Source organism: Pleurodeles waltl, chromosome 3_1 (assembly GCF_031143425.1).
Source record: "Pleurodeles waltl isolate 20211129_DDA chromosome 3_1, aPleWal1.hap1.20221129, whole genome shotgun sequence".
NCBI lineage: Eukaryota > Metazoa > Chordata > Amphibia > Caudata > Salamandridae > Pleurodeles > Pleurodeles waltl.
The window spans coordinates 1,096,699,816-1,096,719,034 of NC_090440.1; positions in this window are offsets into that span (position 1 = coordinate 1,096,699,816).

Here is a 19,219-nt window from a genome sequence, read left to right on the forward strand (position 1 = left end):
CATAAGCAGAAATATGTGAGCTTTTGCAGAGAAAGTACTCAAGGAAACAATTTGCCGAGAATACCCCACAGGAATACAAGGAGCAATAACACTGACTTTTAAAAGCACACAGGTCATGCCGGTAAACCGTGGGAACCCTTTCTACAGAAAAAATACATGTGGATAGTGTCGTCCATGCAGTTTATGACGCAATAACACCTACACAACTCGCTATGTGAAGACTTACCTCTAGACTTGAACTTCCTTTTTTTAGGGTGACTGCTGCTCGAGAAGCAGCTGGTCACTGGGGACTCGAACCCTGTTAACCAACCTTCATGATAAAGACAGACAAACTAAATGATAACAATTTAAATACATTTATATAAATTTATTCCACATGAGTAGCCTCAACTTGCTGCACAGGACAAATCCTCAAGTGAGACAGATTCTAGAATTTGTGGGGTCCAACGTAGAAAGGCAATATGAGATGCCCGTATAATTAACATATGATCTAACTTCACAGGAAATGACATCACAAGAAGATTCATCATTTGACCATTGACTCTTTGGCATCCCTTGATGTGACATTGATGTGACATTTCGAGGAGCACCTAACCTGGTACCAATATCGGGAAAACAATTAAAAAATCAATAATAACCCTAATAAAATAAGTCTATTTATTATAAAACCATTTTAAATGGAAATACATTATATTATTCACATTGAATAAAAAAGGTAGGCACAGGTCTTTCCCAAATTGAGATCTTCACTCCCATACTAACTAAAAGTTTCCAGGTGCAAATTCAAATGAAAATACAGATTGTTCCAAATAATACTGGAAAAAGATGGCTTCCAATATACCTTTTGCAAGAAAAGTTATAAAGCACAGATGATTTTTGAGCCAAAAGGATAGGAAATCGCTTATTATTTAGGGTTTTGTTAATAGTCATTAGCTTTTCTGGGATTTTAGCCCACACATTAAATGTTATGAGGTTCCCATTTTGGTAATAGGACTGTGTATTTAGGGTGACAGCAACACCGACTGTGGGAGACTGGGTTCAACCTGCGTTGCTTAGTAGCTGTCGGCTTAACTCCTGACTAGCTCACAGTGCCTTACCCTGACCAACAAACCTGTTGGGGCAAAAGGTGAATACAGCTAACTCAAAATGACATTCTGAAATTTTAAGGGAGGTCATGGAAACAGATTGTTCCCCTTTCGCTTAGTTACTCATGCACTCCAAGGTGAAACACAAGATGCAAGATGGACTTCAATGGATTTCTTGAAACAATTGTATTTGAGTGTAAAAAGCATGTGCTGCAATAATTAGGCGGATGAAACAGAGCACAGTAACCCACACGACAGCAAGAGTGGAGTATATAAACAACCCCACAACAGTGCATATTTCTAGAGAGTCTAGATGTTCCTGCCATAACCCTATGTCTAAATCTGAGATCATAGTGGTTGTAACCTTCTGCCTGGCCCATCCTAAATGATTAGCCCCAACCCCATCCCTGAATCAAATAGCAGGGTTTACCTGTGATGCGGATGGCAATCTCCTCAGGAGACTGAGATATCAGTGCCAACGGCAGCAAAGTTGTTGGTCTACCCTCATTAGTTGATATAACGACCTATATGTCGTTTGAGAAGCAGTTCTGATGTATTGCTGTGTCTTTGAGATAGAAGCTGGCTCATGGGCTGGCAACATGTATTAGCAAGTAATGTACTTTCCGTACCAGCCTTGGACGAAGAGTACATTTTGCATGTTGTACAAGGTTGATTAAATGAGCCACACAAGCTTTTTCTTCCCAGAAGAAGCAGCTGACAAAATAGGTAAAAGCAGACTTGCTAAAATACAAATAAAATGTGGTACACTGCAAAATAAGGCACACACCGTGGAGCTAAGCTATGACAGGGATATCCAACCTGAGTTCTAAAAGAGCCTTACTGCACTACTACTCCCAAAATTCAGTGTGGGCTGCAGGCATTAAATGGGGTGTGACCTGAGCCATGGAGAAATGAAAAAACAGAAGGACCAAGAAAAATGTGTATGATTGGTCAACAATAATTGGAATGGAATGTGGTTACTGTAATTACCAGTGGCTGACATTATTTAGAGTATTCCAACTTTAACCATTATCTTCTTCTCATTCAAACTTCTTAAGTGTGATGGATGTACTCAGATGAAGGCCACTTAGTTCACTGGGCCATACACTGCAAACTACAATTTACTGAGGAAGCCTTATAGGGCTGAAAAAGTTAAGTGCTGGCTTGTGTTGCTGCAGAGAGGAATGTTGACATGGTAGCACTGGACACATTCATTTTTTTAAGCTATAGGGAGATTTAGGGCCTCATTTAGGTATTGGAGGATGGGTTACTCCATCACAACAGTGACGGATATCCTGTCCACTGAAATCTAAATCCCATAGTACATGATGGGTTTTAGATTTCGGTGGATGACATTTCTGTCACCACTGTGACAGAGTAACCCGTCCACCATCTAAATTAGGCCCTAACTGATTTGCCTGGAGTCCCAATATGTTGAACATGTACAGCTTGGCAACATTTTTCCTTGGAGGATAACACATCACCTTACCCTCCTCAGTTTTACAGGGAGAAGCGGGAAAGTTGTATATTCAGAGTGCATTTTGGGTTAGCTATCTATAATACGAGTCTTTCAAAAAGGACTAACCACCCCTGGGCTTACTGTTCTGGATGCCCTCAAATTACTGTCTGATTGCAGGCCCGCACCCAGAGCCATCAGGTTAAATACAGGTTTGCTGGAACAATTGGTCAATTATTTAAAGAAAATATATAGTTGTCATGAAATTATATATATATATGCCAAAGGTAATCCTGTGTTCCTTCCAGGGCTCGCCTGTCGAGGTTGGTGCTCAGTTAATGGGCACAGGACCCATTTTAAATTTCTCCAAAAACACAATATATAAAAATCAAAGTCTGGCACTCCTTACAAAAATATGATGGTCTTCATTTATTCAAAATCATTTATTCAAAAAATTCCATAAAGCAGAAACATAGGGCAACGCGTTTCAACCTTTGCGGTCTTCTTCCTTGGCCCTTCTTACAATACATGTCTAACAAAGTAAATGTGGCCCGCCCATTTTGTTGTCTATATATCCCCTCATCCATAGACATAGAACTTTTTACTGGTACAGAAACCAGTGGCACCTTGTTTCTACTTATTACCTAAGATGCATAAGAACATTGAAAACCCCCCGGGCCGTCCTATAGTATCAGCTAGAGGCAGTCTTTTGGAGAATGTTTCCATTTATTTGGATTATTTCTTAAGTCCATATGTATTGAATCTAAGCTCATATTGCAGAGATACTACAGATTTTCTCACCAAAATACAAGATATCCCTTGGCAAACGAACTACATTATGGTAACCATAGATGTAGTATCATTGTACACCTGTATACCACATGAGAAGGGTATTCAGGCGTGTCAATATTTCTTTAGGGATAAACCAATCAGATTATTGGAACATTCTGAACTACTTCTGAACATGTTAAAATTTTGTTTGGAAAATATTTTTTTTATTTATGAGGATAAATGGTATAGACAAACAACCGGGACGGCGATGGGAAGTTTCTTTGCTCCGAGTTATGCCTGTTTGTTTATGGGATGGTGGGAAACACAATGGGTGATGACAGATGAAAAGATGAAATGGTTCCAACATATTATATTTTGGACACGATACATCGATGATATATTTATGATATGGGAAGGTCCAGAAACACTATTATGGAGGCCAGCCAAGAGTTCATGAAGCTCTGGCATGACCAGAAGGCTACCATGCCTGAGCATCACCCAGGACAGCTGTTGTGGGTTTTGGAGCCCATGTCTCCTGGGGCACTGAAGGCCAAATGGACTGGGCCCTATCCAATTGTGGAGAAAAAGGGTGGGGTCACCTACTTGGTGGACCTTGGCACCCCCAGGAATCCTCATAGGATCCTGCATGTCAACAGACTGAAATCCCACCAGGACGGGGCAGACATGACGAAGGGAAAGAGGAGGAGAGTGAACCTCTGCCAGACCTCCTGTCCTCAAATGAACAAGATGGGTCAGTGGAGGGAATGGTACTATCTCCCAAGTTGACAGACCAGCAACAAAGAGACTGCAGGAAAGTTTTGGAGCAGTTTGCTAGTCTGTTCTCCCTGACCCCTGGACTCACCAATTGGTGTGTCCATGACGTTGTCACTGGTGACAGCTTACCTGTCAAGAACAAGCTGTACAGGCTGCCTGACCAGGTCAAATGCAACATCAAAGCTGAAGTGGCTAAGATTTTGGAGCTCAAGGTAATTGAGCCCTCTGACCGTCCTTGGTCCAGTCCAGTGATACTGGCACCCAATCCTAATCCCCAAGGTGGGAAGAAGTAATTGAGATTCTAAATGCACTCACTAGGACTGATGCTCACCCCATACCTAGTGCTGTTGAGCTCATTGATAGGTTGGGGGCTGCCAAATTCCTGAGCACATTTGATCTGACCTCAGGACACTAGCAGATTGCCTTAAGTCCAGGAGCTAAGGAGAGGTCCGCATTTTCCACCCCGGAGGGCCACTTTCAGTTCAAGGTGATGCCCTTTGGTCTGAAAAATGCTCCTGCCACCTTCCAACGGTTGGTGAATAGAGTCCTGTCTGGGTTGGAATCTTTCAGTGCAGCTTATCTGGATGACATAGCTGTATTCAGTTCCACCTGGGAGGACCACCTGGTCCACCTGAAGGAAGTGCTTCGGGTCTTGCTTCAATCAGGCCTGACTATCAAGGCAAGCAAGTGCCAGATAGGGCAAAGCTCAGTTGTGTACCTGGGCCACCTTGTTGGTGGACGCCATGAACAACTTCTCCAAGCCAAGATCCAGACTATCCTGGATTGGGAGGCTCCTAAAACCCAGACTCAGGTCAGGGCCTTTCTTGGCCTGACTGGGTACTACAGGAGGTTTGTTCAGAATTATGGGACCATAGTGGCCACTCTGACTGAGCTTACCTCCAAGAAACAGCCCAAGAAGGTCATTTGGACCCCAGAGTGTCAGAAAGCTTTTGACACCTCTAAAACAGACTATGGGGGTCATTCTAACCTCAGTGGTAAAAGGCGCTTACCGCCAGACAGAAGACCGCCATAACACCGCCGCGGTCGCGGTAAACCGCTACGGTCATTCTGACCCACACTAGGCAAACCGCTAAAATATCGCCATTCACAAAAGTCCGCCACACCAAAGGTCAGCGATAAACTGGCAATGACCAAACCTCCACCGTCACGACAACAGAAATACGCCCATGCCATTACGACCCACGAATCCACGCGGCGGTCTTTCAACCGCGGTATTCTATTGGTGGTACACACCGCTGCGGTCGAAATACACATACACCTACAAAACACTACCACATTGGACAATTCGAAATACACACACCTGATACACATACACACACCACTCCCACACACCCAATACATTATAAAACACACACCCACATCACCCACAAACCCTTACGACCAGAAATTTCGAACGAAGACCAGAGAGAGACACCACAATCTACAAACAAGCATCCACAGGCACACAATACCAATACCCACAGAACTTCCACGCACCTCACACAACACACCACTAAATAGCACCCCACCTATCACTACACACTCCACCCCACACATCATCCACACCACCCCATGGCACCTCAAAGACACCCCAGGTTCTCAGATGCTGAACTCAGGGTCATGGTGGAGGAAATCCTACGAGTAGAGCCCCAGCTGTTCGGGACACAGGTGCAGCACACCACCATTGCCAGGAAGATGGAGCTATGGAGCAGAATAGTCGACAGGGTCAACGCTGTGGGACAGCACCCAAGAAATCGGGATGACATCAGGAAGAGGTGGAACGACCTACGGGGGAAGGTGCGTTCCATGGTATCAAGGCACAACATCGTGGTACAGCGGACTGGCGGCGGACCCCCACCTCCTCCCCCCGAATTTACAACATGGGAGGAGCAAGTCTTGAACATCCTGCATCCTGAGGGCCTCGCTGGAGTAGGCGGAGGAATGGACTCTGGTAAGTCTCATCTTCACTACTTCATCCCCCCCACCCCACCTGCATGCCAACTCATACCCCCACCCTCACCCCCTTCACAACTACCCCTTGCAAATGTCTCACCATCACAACCCACCCATCCCAAAACTTAGCCCTGCATGCGGCCCCAAAGCATGGACACCCATCACCAAAGCATGCCCAATGCACGTACCCATCAGCCCCCCCCCCCCAAAACACCGTCACAACAGCCCCCACAAAGGAATGCCAGCACTGGGGTACACGGGCACCCACCCATTGCACGCCATTGGCACACACAGAAGCAATAACCATACTTTTATACCCCTGCAGGACCCGAACGCCAGGTCACCGCGCAGGAGGGTCCACAAATGTCCCCTCCACCCCCAGAAGAGGCCCACAGTGATGACAGCAGCTCTGTCTCCCTGGATCTAGATGACCAGCCCGGTCCATCGGGGACCTCTGGACAGTCGGTTCCCCTCAGACAGGCACAGGCCACAGCAGATCTTCCCCCCTCTGGGAACACCAGCACAGCACCCACCCAGCGGGCCCATACCTCTGTCCCCAGGACACGTCAATCAGCGGTGTGTCCACCACTACAGGGAACCCAGGCTAACCCACCACCCCAACAACAACAGGGACCTGGGGGCAGTGGTAGTGGGCACACGATCCAGGGGACGGAGGCCCAAGGAAACAGGGGAACTGGGAGGGCAGCTGTGCGACAGGGGGGGGACAGGCCTAGGGAACCCACTCTCCACGAGGCCCTCTCCTCCATCATGGGAACATACCACCACTCCCAGGAGACGATGGCGACGGTCCTGGCCAGGTTTCAGGAAATCCAGCTTCTGCAGGAACAACAGTATATGGGGTTCAGGGAGGAACTGAGAAACATCAGTACCGCCATGGGTACCATCGTAGTGGCCCTGAATGAGTTAATCTCCACATTGCGGACCACTGTGGCACCTCAAAGGGCCCCTGACACTAGCATGGACCAAGAACTGGCTACAACCTCCGCCGGCGCTAGTGGACAGGAGGCACGACAGAAGACCAACAGGCCACCAGAACCCCACCCCCTGCAGAAGGAGAACCACCCCGCAAGCGGGCCCTGAGATCCAGGAAGAAGACAGAGTAACATGTCAAGACCCCCGCCAGCAAAGGATACCGCCCTGATTGTCATCCCACTGTCCCACATTGTCACCCTGTCCAACCTTCAACTGCCCCTGCTCCACTTCCCACAGGCATTTGGACAATGCACCTGTGAACCTGATAGTCTGGACTCTGCCATGAACAATCCTCCACCATCACCCCTCACCGATTTGCAACCACCCATCCAAATTAGAGCACTTGAATAAACACACTTATTGCACATAAACAATCTGGAGTCTGTCTGTGATTTTAACAAATGTATTAGACATGACAGTGCCAAAACTGTTATTCACATAGTGATGCCAAAAAAACGCTGTCACACAGCTGTAGTCCATCGGGAAACTAAGCAGATGTCACGCAGTGGGGTCCACAGCTCTGAAAACGGAAGGGAAAGTCACAACACAGTTACCATACACTGGGGGAAAAAGTCAGACAGTAGAGAGGTAGGAGTCTTTAAGTAAATGTAATATGCCGGTGTGTACTCTTACCTGTGTGTCACTGAAAGTATTGCTCTATTACTGTGTTCCTGTTGTCTATGTCGTCCTCTTCGGCTTCCTCTTCTTCACTCTCCACAGGCTCCACAGCTGCTACAACACCACCATCTGGACCATCCTCTGGCAGAAAAGGCACCTGGCGGCGCAAAGCCAGGTTGTGAAGCATACAGCAGGCCACGATGATCTGGCACACCTTCTTTGGTGAGTACATTAGGGATCCACCTGTCATATGGAGGCACCTGAACCTGGCCTTCAAGAGGCCAAAGGTGCGTTCGATCACCCTCCTAGTCCGCCCATGGGCCTCATTGTAGCGTTCCTCTGCCCTGGTCCTGGGATTCCTCACTGGGGTCAATAGCCAGGAAAGGTTGGGGTAACCAGAGTCCCCTAATAGCCACACACGGTGCCTCTGGAGTTGCCCCATCACATACGGGATGCTGCTATTGCGCAGGATGTAGGCGTCATGCACAGAGACAGGGAACTTGGCATTAACATGTGAGATGTACTGGTCTGCCAAACAGACCATCTGTACATTCATCGAATGATAACTTTTCCTGTTCCTGTACACCTGTTCACTTTCTCTGGGGGGTACCAAAGCCACATGGGTCCCATCAATGGCTCCTATGATGTTGGGGATATGTCCAAGGGCATAGAAGTCACCCTTCACTGTAGGCAAATCCCCCACCTCAGGGAAAACGATGTAGCTCTGCATGCGTTTGAGCAGGGCAGACAACACTCTGGACAACACCTTGGAAAACATAGGTTGAGACATCCCTGATGATATGGCCACTGTTGTTTGAAATGACCCACTTGCTAAGAAATGGAGTACTAACAGCACCTGCACTAGAGGGGGGATCCCTGTGGGTTGGCGGATGGGTGACATCAGGTCTGCCTCCAGCTGGGCACACAGTTCATGTATAGTGGCTCGGTCAAGCCTGTATGTCAGAATGACATGTCGTTCCTCCATTGTCGACAGGTCCACCAGCGGTCTGTACACGGGAAGATTCCTCCATCTCCTTTCATTGCCAAGCGGACGGTGCCTAGGAAGGACAACAGCGAGCACAGAGTCAATCAACCCACAGGTACGTTCCCACAGCTTGCACACAACACGATTCACTATGCATTGAATGGTGTGTATGAGTGTTGAGGAAAGGCCTAGGTATGTGTGACGCAGTAGAAATTAAGCCATGTGGGCCCTTGAAATGGCAGCTGCCTGACCTGTGAAGTGTGACAATGGGATGTGAGGTCAATGCGCTGGCATGGCACACAGTGGCGGTAGGCGGTCGAAGACCGCGGCGCAAAGCTGCATTGGTTCACATTGAATCCTATGGGTTTCAGGAGCCAATGATGATGTGCGCCGGCGGTCGCGGTACGCACCGCCGCGGGCGTGACCGCCATTTTCTATCAGCTTAATCACTCGATCCCTGATCTTCGACAAAGAGAGGACCTACACTGCAAGTGCTGCTGTGACCTCGGTCTGGAAGAGACAATGGCTGCTGTGACTGGGGAAAGGGCCCCTGCCTTCACTTCTGAAGAATTGGAGAAACTCGTGGATGGGGTCCTCCCCCAGTATGCGCTGCTCTACGGTCCTCCAGACCAACAGGTAAGTACACTGGGACCATGCTTTGTGGGCAATGCCTGGGTTGAGTCGGGTGGATGAAAGATGGTGGGGAGGGGAGCGATTGAGTCATGCATCAGACGACAGATGAGAGCATGTGCCACATGGCAAGGGTGGGGATGGGGGGCCACTCACATTGAGCATGCAGAAGGTGATGACAATTTTTCTCTCCCTGTACATGTCACATAGGTCAGCGCCCACCAGAAAATCGCGATTTGGCGTGCCATCGCCAAGGACGTCCGGACCCTGGGGGTCCACAACAGATGGGGCACCCACTGCCGGAAGAGGTGGGAGGACATCCGCCACGGGAGCAGGAAGACGGCGGAGGCTCTGCTGGGGATGGCCTCCCAACGTAGGAGGGGTGCCAGTCGTCAATTGACCCCCCTGATGTCCCGGATCCTGGCGGTGGCCTACCCCGATTTGGATGGGCGCGTGAGGACATCACAGCAGACACAAGGGGGTGAGTACAGTCTCATTCTGGTGACTTTGCGCGCAGTGGAGGTGTCTGGGTGGGGGAGGAGGGCTGTGGGTCTCCCTAGGCCAGGGCGAATTCTGTAGGCTAGGCCCCTCCGTAAGGCATGGCCCTGTGCCCCCGCCCCCCACCTCTGTAGGGTGCCAAGTTCAGGTATCCATGGCCCTGTCTCATCTATGTGTGCAGTTGTCGTCGATAGGCTTGTAGGCCATGTCCCACGGATTGCGTAGTGGACCCCAAGTGCGCGGCGTAGTGCAGGGGGCTTCTGTGTCTGTCTTGTCCGCCAACGGTAGCGGTAATCCATGCACTCAACATGTCTTCATTTCTCCCCCCCCTTTTTTGTGGTCTTCCTGTTCATGTGTGCATCAGCATCATCAGGCGGAGGAGAAGTGGCATCGGAGCACGAGGGAGCTGCATCTCACATGGCCATGGCGGGCCATGCAACTGAGTCGGATTTCACCAGTGAGACGGAGGGCGAGGGGAGCTCCACAGCGGGGACTCGTGCTGATGTCAGTGGCAGCGACTCGTCCTCTGAAAGGAGCTCCCTTGTGGTGGCGGCAACATCCGTGCCCCCTGCAACAACAGGTACAGCCGCCACCCAGCGCACGAGCACCGCCCTCCCAGCAGCCCCTCAGCCTTCGCCCCATGCCCGCTCACCCAGGAAGATGGGCATCTCCTTCGCCCCAGGCACCTGAGGCCCTGCCCCAGTCACCCCTGCTGCCCTCAGTGAGGAGGTCATTGACCTCCTGAGGACCATCATTGTTGGGCAGTCTACCCTTTTGAATGCCATCCAGGGTGTAGAAAGGGAGGTGCACCGGAGTAATGCATACCTGGAGGGCATTCTTTCGGGTCAGGCTGCCCATCAGCGATCGTTCAACAATCTGGCCTCAGCACTGACGGCAGCAATTGTCCCTGTCTCTAGCCTCCCCCCTCCAACTTCCTCCACCCAGACCCAATCCCCTGTACCTCTGCCTATCCCAGACACACCTACAGACCAGCCTGCACACACCTCAACACCCAAGGGAAGCTCATCCAGACATAAGCACCACACATCACACAAGCATTCACACAAGCAACATCCACATGCCGACATACCAACAGCCACTGCCTCCACTGTGTCCCCCTCCTCCTCGTCTCCCTCCTCCCTCCCTGTGACGTCTCCACTCACACTTGCATGCACAACATCTTCAGCCACTAGGTCCATCACCAGCACACCCACCAGAACACTCCGCACACGTGCAGTCACCACCCCCACTATCATGTACACGTCCCCTGTGTCCTCTCCCAGTGTGTCTGTCACCCCCTCTTCCAAACCACACAAACGCAAACAGCCACCCACCCAACAGCCATCCACCTCACAACAGCCTCCAGCCCAAGCACCTGCACCCAAAGACACCAGACTTCACACTCCTACAACCACATCCTCTTCCTCCACTCCCATACCCACTACACCTACCCGTCACTCTCTTTCCAAATTGCTTTTCCTTGCCAACCTTAACCTCTTTCCAACAACTCCCCCACCCCGTCCATCTCATAAGACTGCAATCAGCACCTCAGCCACCACCAAACCAGGACCTATCAGGACTATTGTCCAAGGACTGTGGAGTCCCCCACCCTCAAGGGCAACAACTCCGGCGAGGAGCCAAGGCACGCCCAGCCCACCCCCGGAAAAGCACCCAAAAGTGAGCAGTGCCCGGCGCGAGAGGCCACGGACACCAGGGACCAAAATCCCTACCCTGGCTCCATCTGGAAGTGGGGTGCCACCTGGCACACCGCCAAAGGGGTCAAAGGGCCACAGACGACCAGGGAAGGGTGGGAAGGGCAGCACGCCCGACAAGTCCGGCAGCAGGCCAGCTGCCCAGGAGTGCCCCGCCAGCCCCCTCCCAGGTGTGCAGGAGGAAACCCAGAGGCCCGGTACGGCAGCCCAGGAGGGCCCCGCAAGCCAACGGACAGATGGGCAGAAAGGCCCTGCCAGCCACATGCCAGGTGGCGAGTGACACCCATGCCTGGGCCGGAACCGCTGAACTGGGCCGTTTCAAACAAGCACCGCTGAACTGGGCCCTTTCAAACAAGCACCGCTGAACTGGGCCCTTTCAATCAAGCACCGCTGAACAGGGCAACGCCGTCTCAAGCACCGCTGAACAGGGCACCGCCGTCTCAAGCACCGCTGAACTGGGCACCGCCGTCTCAAGCACCGCTGATCTGGGCCCTTTCAATCAAGCACCGCTGAACTGGGCACCGCCGTCTCAAGCACCGCTGAACAGGGTACTGCCGTCTCAAGCACCGCTGAACTGGGCCCTTTCAATCAAGCACCGCTGAACTGGGCACCGCCGTCTCAAGCACCGCTGAACAGGGCACCGCCGTCTCAAGCACCGCTGAACTGGGCCCTTTCAATCAAGCACCGCTGAACTGGGCACCGCCGTCTCAAGCACTGCTGAACAGGGCACCGCCGTCTCAAACACCGCTGAACTGGGCACCGCCGTCTCAAGCACCGCTGAATTGGGCCCTTTCAATCAAGCACCGCTGAACTGGGCCCTTCATCTCAAGCACCACTCCGCTGGGCCCTTCATCTCAAGCACCGCTCCGCTGGGCCCTTTCAAACAAGCACCGCTGAACTGGGCCCTTTCAATCAAGCACCGCTGAACAGGGCACCGCCGTCTCAAGCACCGCTGAACAGGGCACCGCCGTCTCAAGCACCGCTGAACTGGACCCTTTCAATCAAGCACCGCTGAACTGGGCACCGCCGTCTCAAGCACTGCTGAACAGGGCACCGCCGTCTCAAACACCGCTGAACTGGGCAACGCCGTCTCAAGCACCTCTGAATTGGGCCCTTTCAATCAAGCACCGCTGAACTGGGCACCGCCGTCTCAAGCACCGCTGAACAGGGCACCGCCATCTCACGCACCGCTGAACAGGGCACCGCCGTCTCAAGCACCGCTGAACTGGGCACCTTCATCTCAAGCACCGCTGAATTGGGCCCTTCATCTCAAGCACCGCTCCGCTGGGCCCTTCATCTCAAGCACCGCTCCGCTGGGCACTGCCGTCTCAAGCACCGCTGAACAGGGCACCGCCGTCTCAAGCACCGCTGAACAGGCCACCGCCGTCTCAAGCACCGCTGAACTGGGCACCTTCATCTCAAGCACCGCTGAATTGGGCCCTTCATCTCAAGCACCGCTCCGCTGGGCCCTTCATCTCAAGCACCGCTCCGCTGGGCACCGCCGTCTCAAGCACCGCTTCGCTGGGCCCTTCATCTCAAGCACCGCTCCGCTGGGCCCTTCATCTCAAGCACCGCTCTGCTGGGCACCGCCGTCTCAAGCACCGCTCCGCTGGGCCCTTCATCTCAAGCACCGCTCCGCTGGGCACCGCCGTCTCAAGCACCGCTGAACTGGGCACCGCCGTCTCAAGCACCGCTGAACAGGGCACCGCCGTCTCAAGCACCGCTGAACTGGGCCCTTTCAATCAAGCACCGCTGAACTGGGCACCGCCGTCTCAAGCACCGCTGAACAGGGCACCGCCGTCTCAAGCACCGCTGAACTGGGCACCGCCGTCTCAAGCACCACTGAACAGGGCACCGCCGTCTCAAGCACCGCTGAACTGGGCCCTTTCAATCAAGCACCGCTGAACTGGGCACCGCCGTCTCAAGCACCGCTGAACAGGGCACTGCCGTCTCAAGCACCGCTGAACAGGGCACCGCCGTCTCAAGCACCGCTGAACTGGGCACCTTCATCTCAAGCACCGCTGAATTGGGCCCTTCATCTCAAGCACCGCTCCGCTGGGCCCTTCATCTCAAGCACCGCTCCGCTGGTCACCGCCGTCTCAAGCACCGCTCCACTTGGCCCTTCATCTCAAGCACCGCTCCGCTGGGCCCTTCATCTTAAGCACCGCTCCGCTGGGCACCGCCGTCTCAAGCACCGCTCCGCTGGGCCCTTCATCTCAAGCACCGCTTTGCTGGGCACCGCCGTCTCAAGCACCGCTGAACTGGGCCCTTCATCTCAAGCACCACTGGCCCATTGGTGGAAGGGGCAGGCCCGCATCTGTGTCGGGCAGGGCTGCACAAAGCACCCCAGTACCAGTGGAGACTGTTATCGACTTGAGAGACTGTGGCTTTGCACTCCCCAGGATTGGACAGTGGGCAAGCCACCCACTGTAGAGACTAGAGAGACTGTGGCTTTGCACTCCACAGGATATGGCAGTGGGCAAGCCACCCACTGTAGAGACTTGAGAGACTGTGGCTTTGCACTCCCCAGGATATGGCAGTGGGCAAGCCACCCACTGTAGAGCCTTGTGAGACTGTGGCATTGCACTCCCCAGGATGGGACAGTGGGCAACCCACCCACTGTAGAGACTTGTGAGACTGTTGCTTTGCACTCCCCAGGATGGAACAGTGGGCAACCCACCCACTGTAGAGACTTGTGAGACTGTGGCTTTGCACTCCCCAGGATGGAACAGTGGGCAACCCACCCACTGTAGAGACTTGTGAGACTGTGGCTTTGCACTCCCCAGGATGGGACAGTGGGCATGGAGGCCCCTCGTGGATCTGGCGTCGTGTACTCATGTGGCTGAGGTGCCCCCCCTTCCCTTCCCCCTGAGGTGCCTGTAGTTTTTCTATCTGATGCCCCTGCTGTGTTCTCTCCGTTTAGGTCAGGTATCTTGTGTGGGCCTTGCCCATGTGATTTGGGCCCAGTGGTCCACGGACAATGACAGCTAGAATTATCGGACTTTTAATAGTTATGTATATATTAGTTTTAAATGTATGATATTTTTATAAGGCAATAATCCAATATATTCAACTGTTTATGATCTATTCCTTTTGTCTTTGCATTCTTTCGGGGGGGTTTGGGGGTTGTAACAGTGATGTATTGCTATGCATTGATGTGTGTGTTGTAGTGGGTGGGGGTGGGGGTGGGTGTGTCGCGTATGTGTTTCCCCGTAATATTTTCTCCTCCCCCCTCCCCTGTGTCGTAGGTGCAGTACTCACCGTTGTCTTCTGCGCCGGCGCTCGTGCTCCTGGTAGAGGAGCAGGAATACAATAGCTGGTAGGATGTGTAATTCGGGTTCCATGCTGTCCAGATTCCTCGTGGGGTGTATGGAGGTGAGCGTTTTCGGTTTGAAATGTATGTTTCCGCCATGTTTTTATCGGCGGGGCTACCGCCCCGGAAAAGGTGGCGGATTGGTGGGTTGTGATAGGGTGGGCGGAACATTGACTCCCGCCTGTCTGTTGGCGGTGACCGCCGCGCTGTTTGTTTGTCCCGCCGTGGCGGTCGGAGTGTTAAAGTGGCGGTCTCTGTTGGCGGTTTCCGCCAGGGTCAGAATTCCATTTTTTTAACTGCCAGCCTGTTGGCGGGTTAGCCGCCACTTTAACACCGACCGCCAGGGTTGGAATGAGGGCCTATGTGTTCAGCACCAGTGTTACTGGCCCCTGACTATAGCAAGGAGTTTATAGTGCAAACAGATGCTTCAGAGGAAGGGATTAGGGCAGTGTTCGCACAAGTTAATGAAGAGGGCCAAGATCAACCAGTTGCCTTCATCAGCAGGCGACTACTCCCCAGAGAGAAAAGATGGAGTGCCATTGAGAGGGAGGCCTTTGCTGTGGTCTGGTCCCTAAAGAAGTTGAGGCCATAATTGTTTGGCACTCACTTCCGTGTACAAACTGACCACAGACCTTTCAGATGGTTGATTCAAATGAGGGGGGAGAACCCAAAACTGTTAAGGTGGTCCATTTCCCTACAGGGGATGGACTTCACAGTGGAGCACAGACCTGGGACTGCCCATGCCAATGCAGATGGCTTTTCCAGGTTTTTCCACTTAGCTGATGAGGACTACCAGGGTGTAGGTTAGTACCCATCACCTTTCAACTGGGGGGTCAGTGTAGGAAAGTCCTCCATTTTGCCCTGGTCACCCCCACACTTCTTGGACGGGTACTGGTGGTCACTGACTCTTGGCTGTGCCCTGGGTACTGCTTACCAGTCCCAGGGCCAGTGCTCTGTGTAAAGTGGATATGCAAATTAGGCTAATTATAATTGTCTAAGTCAACCTACCTATAAGTCCCTAGTATTTGGTAGGGCATGTAGGTTTAGGGACCCCAGCATAGGTACTGCTGAGGTTCCCAGTGTCATTTTAAAGGCAGGCCTGCCTTGCTGGCTGCTTTTAAATTAAAGTTATATACAAATTCGACTTTGGAATTAAAAGTAGTTCCAAAGTCTTAAACTACCTTATTTTTACATACACGTCACCCCTAAGGTGTGCCCTATGTGCCCCTAGGGCTTGGTGTCATGTAACTATAAGCTGGGACCTTATAAAAATAGTTTAATGAACCCTGGTGAGGTAAAAACAGCCAAATTCATTTTCCTTCATTGTAGTGAATGGCCTTCATATGCTAGAATGGGGAGACTTTGTTTTAATTATAAAAGTCCGCTTAAGTGACAGATACTAGAGTTTGGTATCAAATTAATTCTTATAATAAATCCCACAACTTCCAGTTGTTGGATTTAATATACCTTGTTCAGGTAAAGAGTTTTAAACTTTACCTGAAAAGTTGCCAACTTTAGCCCTGCATTGTATTGGCTGCTGTGCTGTGATTGGCCAGCCTCTGGCGGCCTGGCCAGGCTGCCTTGATGAGGTGTGAAGTGGCCTGGCTTCACACAAAGAGATGTGCCTGTGGGAGGGGATCTCCCCTCAACAGATGGTGAGGCAGGAAGGGGGAGGGCTGCCAAACTGCTCTTCAAAGGCAGAGAAGGACATTAGGAGCAACCCAGCAACACCCCCACATCCTACAACTAGGTGCCCGCTTGATTAGATAAGGAGAGGGCAGGAGATGGGTGTGTTTATGATTTTTAGCCACACCAGTGGGTGGGCTCAGCCAGATGTAACCTCCAATAATCACTTTCAGCCATGATGGATTTTTGAGGAATGTTGCCTCCTGGGATTGATTTTTGCCACGCTTCCCAGGAAGTGGTCATCACAGGGGGAAGGACCCTGCACCTTATTGGAGAATCAGGACCCCCCTGTTTTTCACCCAGGAGCAAGGATAAAACTGGCAGACCTGCACCCACACCTCAGATCCTCATCAGATTCCAACAAGGAAGAACCAAAGGAGAAGAAGGACTGCCCTGCTGGACCCCTAGCCTGCACCTGGACCCTGCACTCTGAAGGAATGCACTAGCTGCACACTTGGGCTTCACCACAAAAAGGACTTTGCCTGGCTTCAACTGTTTCAAGGAGGGACTCCCTGTTTGCTACAGGTGAAAAATTGCTAACCAGAGTCCCCTGCACTAACTCCTGAAGAAACTAACCAGCTGACCACTGTCCAGTGGCCAATAGTAGTTTGCACCAGATGCATTCTGGGAGTTGTAGTCCACACCCCCAAGGATCATCTCAGAGCTTCTGGAACCTTGGGGTGAGCTGTGGACCCCAAAATAACCTTAAAAGAGCGTCTGGGAGAAGATCCAGAAGTTTGGAGGAGTTTGGAGAACTTTTGAAAAAAAGCTCCATAGAGGGACCGACCCGCGGCGGCAACTCTAGCCGGCTTGCCTCAACCGCGACCCCGCCTGATTTGCAGGTTCGTCCCGGTGAAGAAAATCCCCCAAAAAGAGACTAAGGGGGTCATTACAACCCTGGCGGTCAGTGTTAAACCAGCGGTAAGACCGCCAACAGGCTTGCGGTCTTACTTTGGGGAATTATGACCATGTCAGTTACCGCCATGGTCATCCGCCGGTTCTCCGTTCCGCCCGCCAGGGCGGAGACGACCGCTGGGCTGGAGACCTGGGTCTCCAGCCCAGCAGCCGTCACTATACCGCCGGCGGTATTTGGACCCAGCCTATCGCCGTGGATTTCCAGCGGTTTGAACCGCCATGAAATCCATGGCGGTAAGCACTATCAGTACCAGGGAATTCCTTCCCTGGCACTGATAGGGATCTATCCCACCCCCACCCCGACTCCCTCCCCTACACCCCCCACCACCCCTGCCCCCCCAAAGGTGGCAGAACCCCCCTCCCCACCCCGACCCCCAACATCACATTACCCATACCCACACGACACGCACGCAGGCACCACCTACACACTTACACGCACACACGCCGACATACATGCTTACATCCACACACACAGTCAGACACGCACACCCACATTCAAACATACAAGCACACATCCATACAGACATACCCACAGACATACACGCACTCATTCCCATACACACAACACCCCCGCAGGCATACACTCACTCACACAACCCCTCAACATACACACATGCACACCCCCATGCACCCACACAACACACAACACCCCCCTACCCTCACGGACGATCGACTTACCTGGTCCGACGATCCTGCGGGCGGGGACGGGAGCCATGGGGGCATCTCCGCCGACACCACACCGCCAACAGAACACCGCCACGGCGAATCACAGGACGTGATTCGCTCAGCGGTGTTCTGTTGGCGTGGCGGTGGAGCAACCTCCACTTCCCCGCCTCCCGCCAGTATGGCTGTTGGCGTCTCTCCGTCGGTAAAAGAACAAAGAGTTGCCAACGGTCATAATAGGGAGAGCGGAAAACCGCCACCTCTGGCGGTCTTCCGCATGGCAGTCCCTCGGCGGTCTTCAAAAAAGACCGCCGAGGTTGTGATGACCCCCTAAGTCTGAAGGTAGAAAGTTGACCGGGACCTCCCAGCCAGCGTATCCGAGGAGGGCTCCAAGGACGTCGGATCAAGATACAGGTTTACCGCGGTCGAAGGATTTTCACCTCGAAAAAACGACTAAGTCCGAAGGTAAAAATCTCCACCGAGGACTCCTGCAATGCGTATCCGGAGAAGAGTTCCAGGAGGTCGGATTGAACTGACAGTTTCGTCCCGCTGAAGAAAATCTTCAGAAAAACGACTAAGTGCGAAGGTAAACTTTTGACCGAGGTCTGCTGCTGGCTGTAGCCGAGCTGGGCTCCATCGCGTTCGGCCTTAAACTTTGACTTTGCCCCGGTCGAAGTGCGACCAGCTGACCAGATTGGCGCTTTTTGTTTCTAGGCGCTAGAAAACAATAATTCTTTTTAAATTAATATCTCTGGTTCCCCTCATCCGATTTTATTCGTTTTTGTGTCATTTTAAAGATAAAAATATAATCTATTCTTTTAAAAAAAATGGTTTTGTATTTTTCAACTGTTTCCTGTGTTTTATTTAATTACTGTTTTGTGATATTTGAATGCTTTACACTCTGTCTCCTAAGTTAGGCCTGTCACTCGTTGCCAAGCTGCCAAGGGTTGAGCTGGGTTTCATTTACTGAGACCTAACTGGACCTAAGTGGAGGTTAGTGTCCTATTGCTAAGTGTAGGTACCTACCTGCCCATACCAATAACCCATTTTCCAACAATATATATATATTTATAGATATATCCTTGGGGTATTATTGTTTTTTATCAAAGAAACTCTGCTATTGCCCCACATTGCTATCTGCCCCTACAGTGATTTGGCCCGGAACCA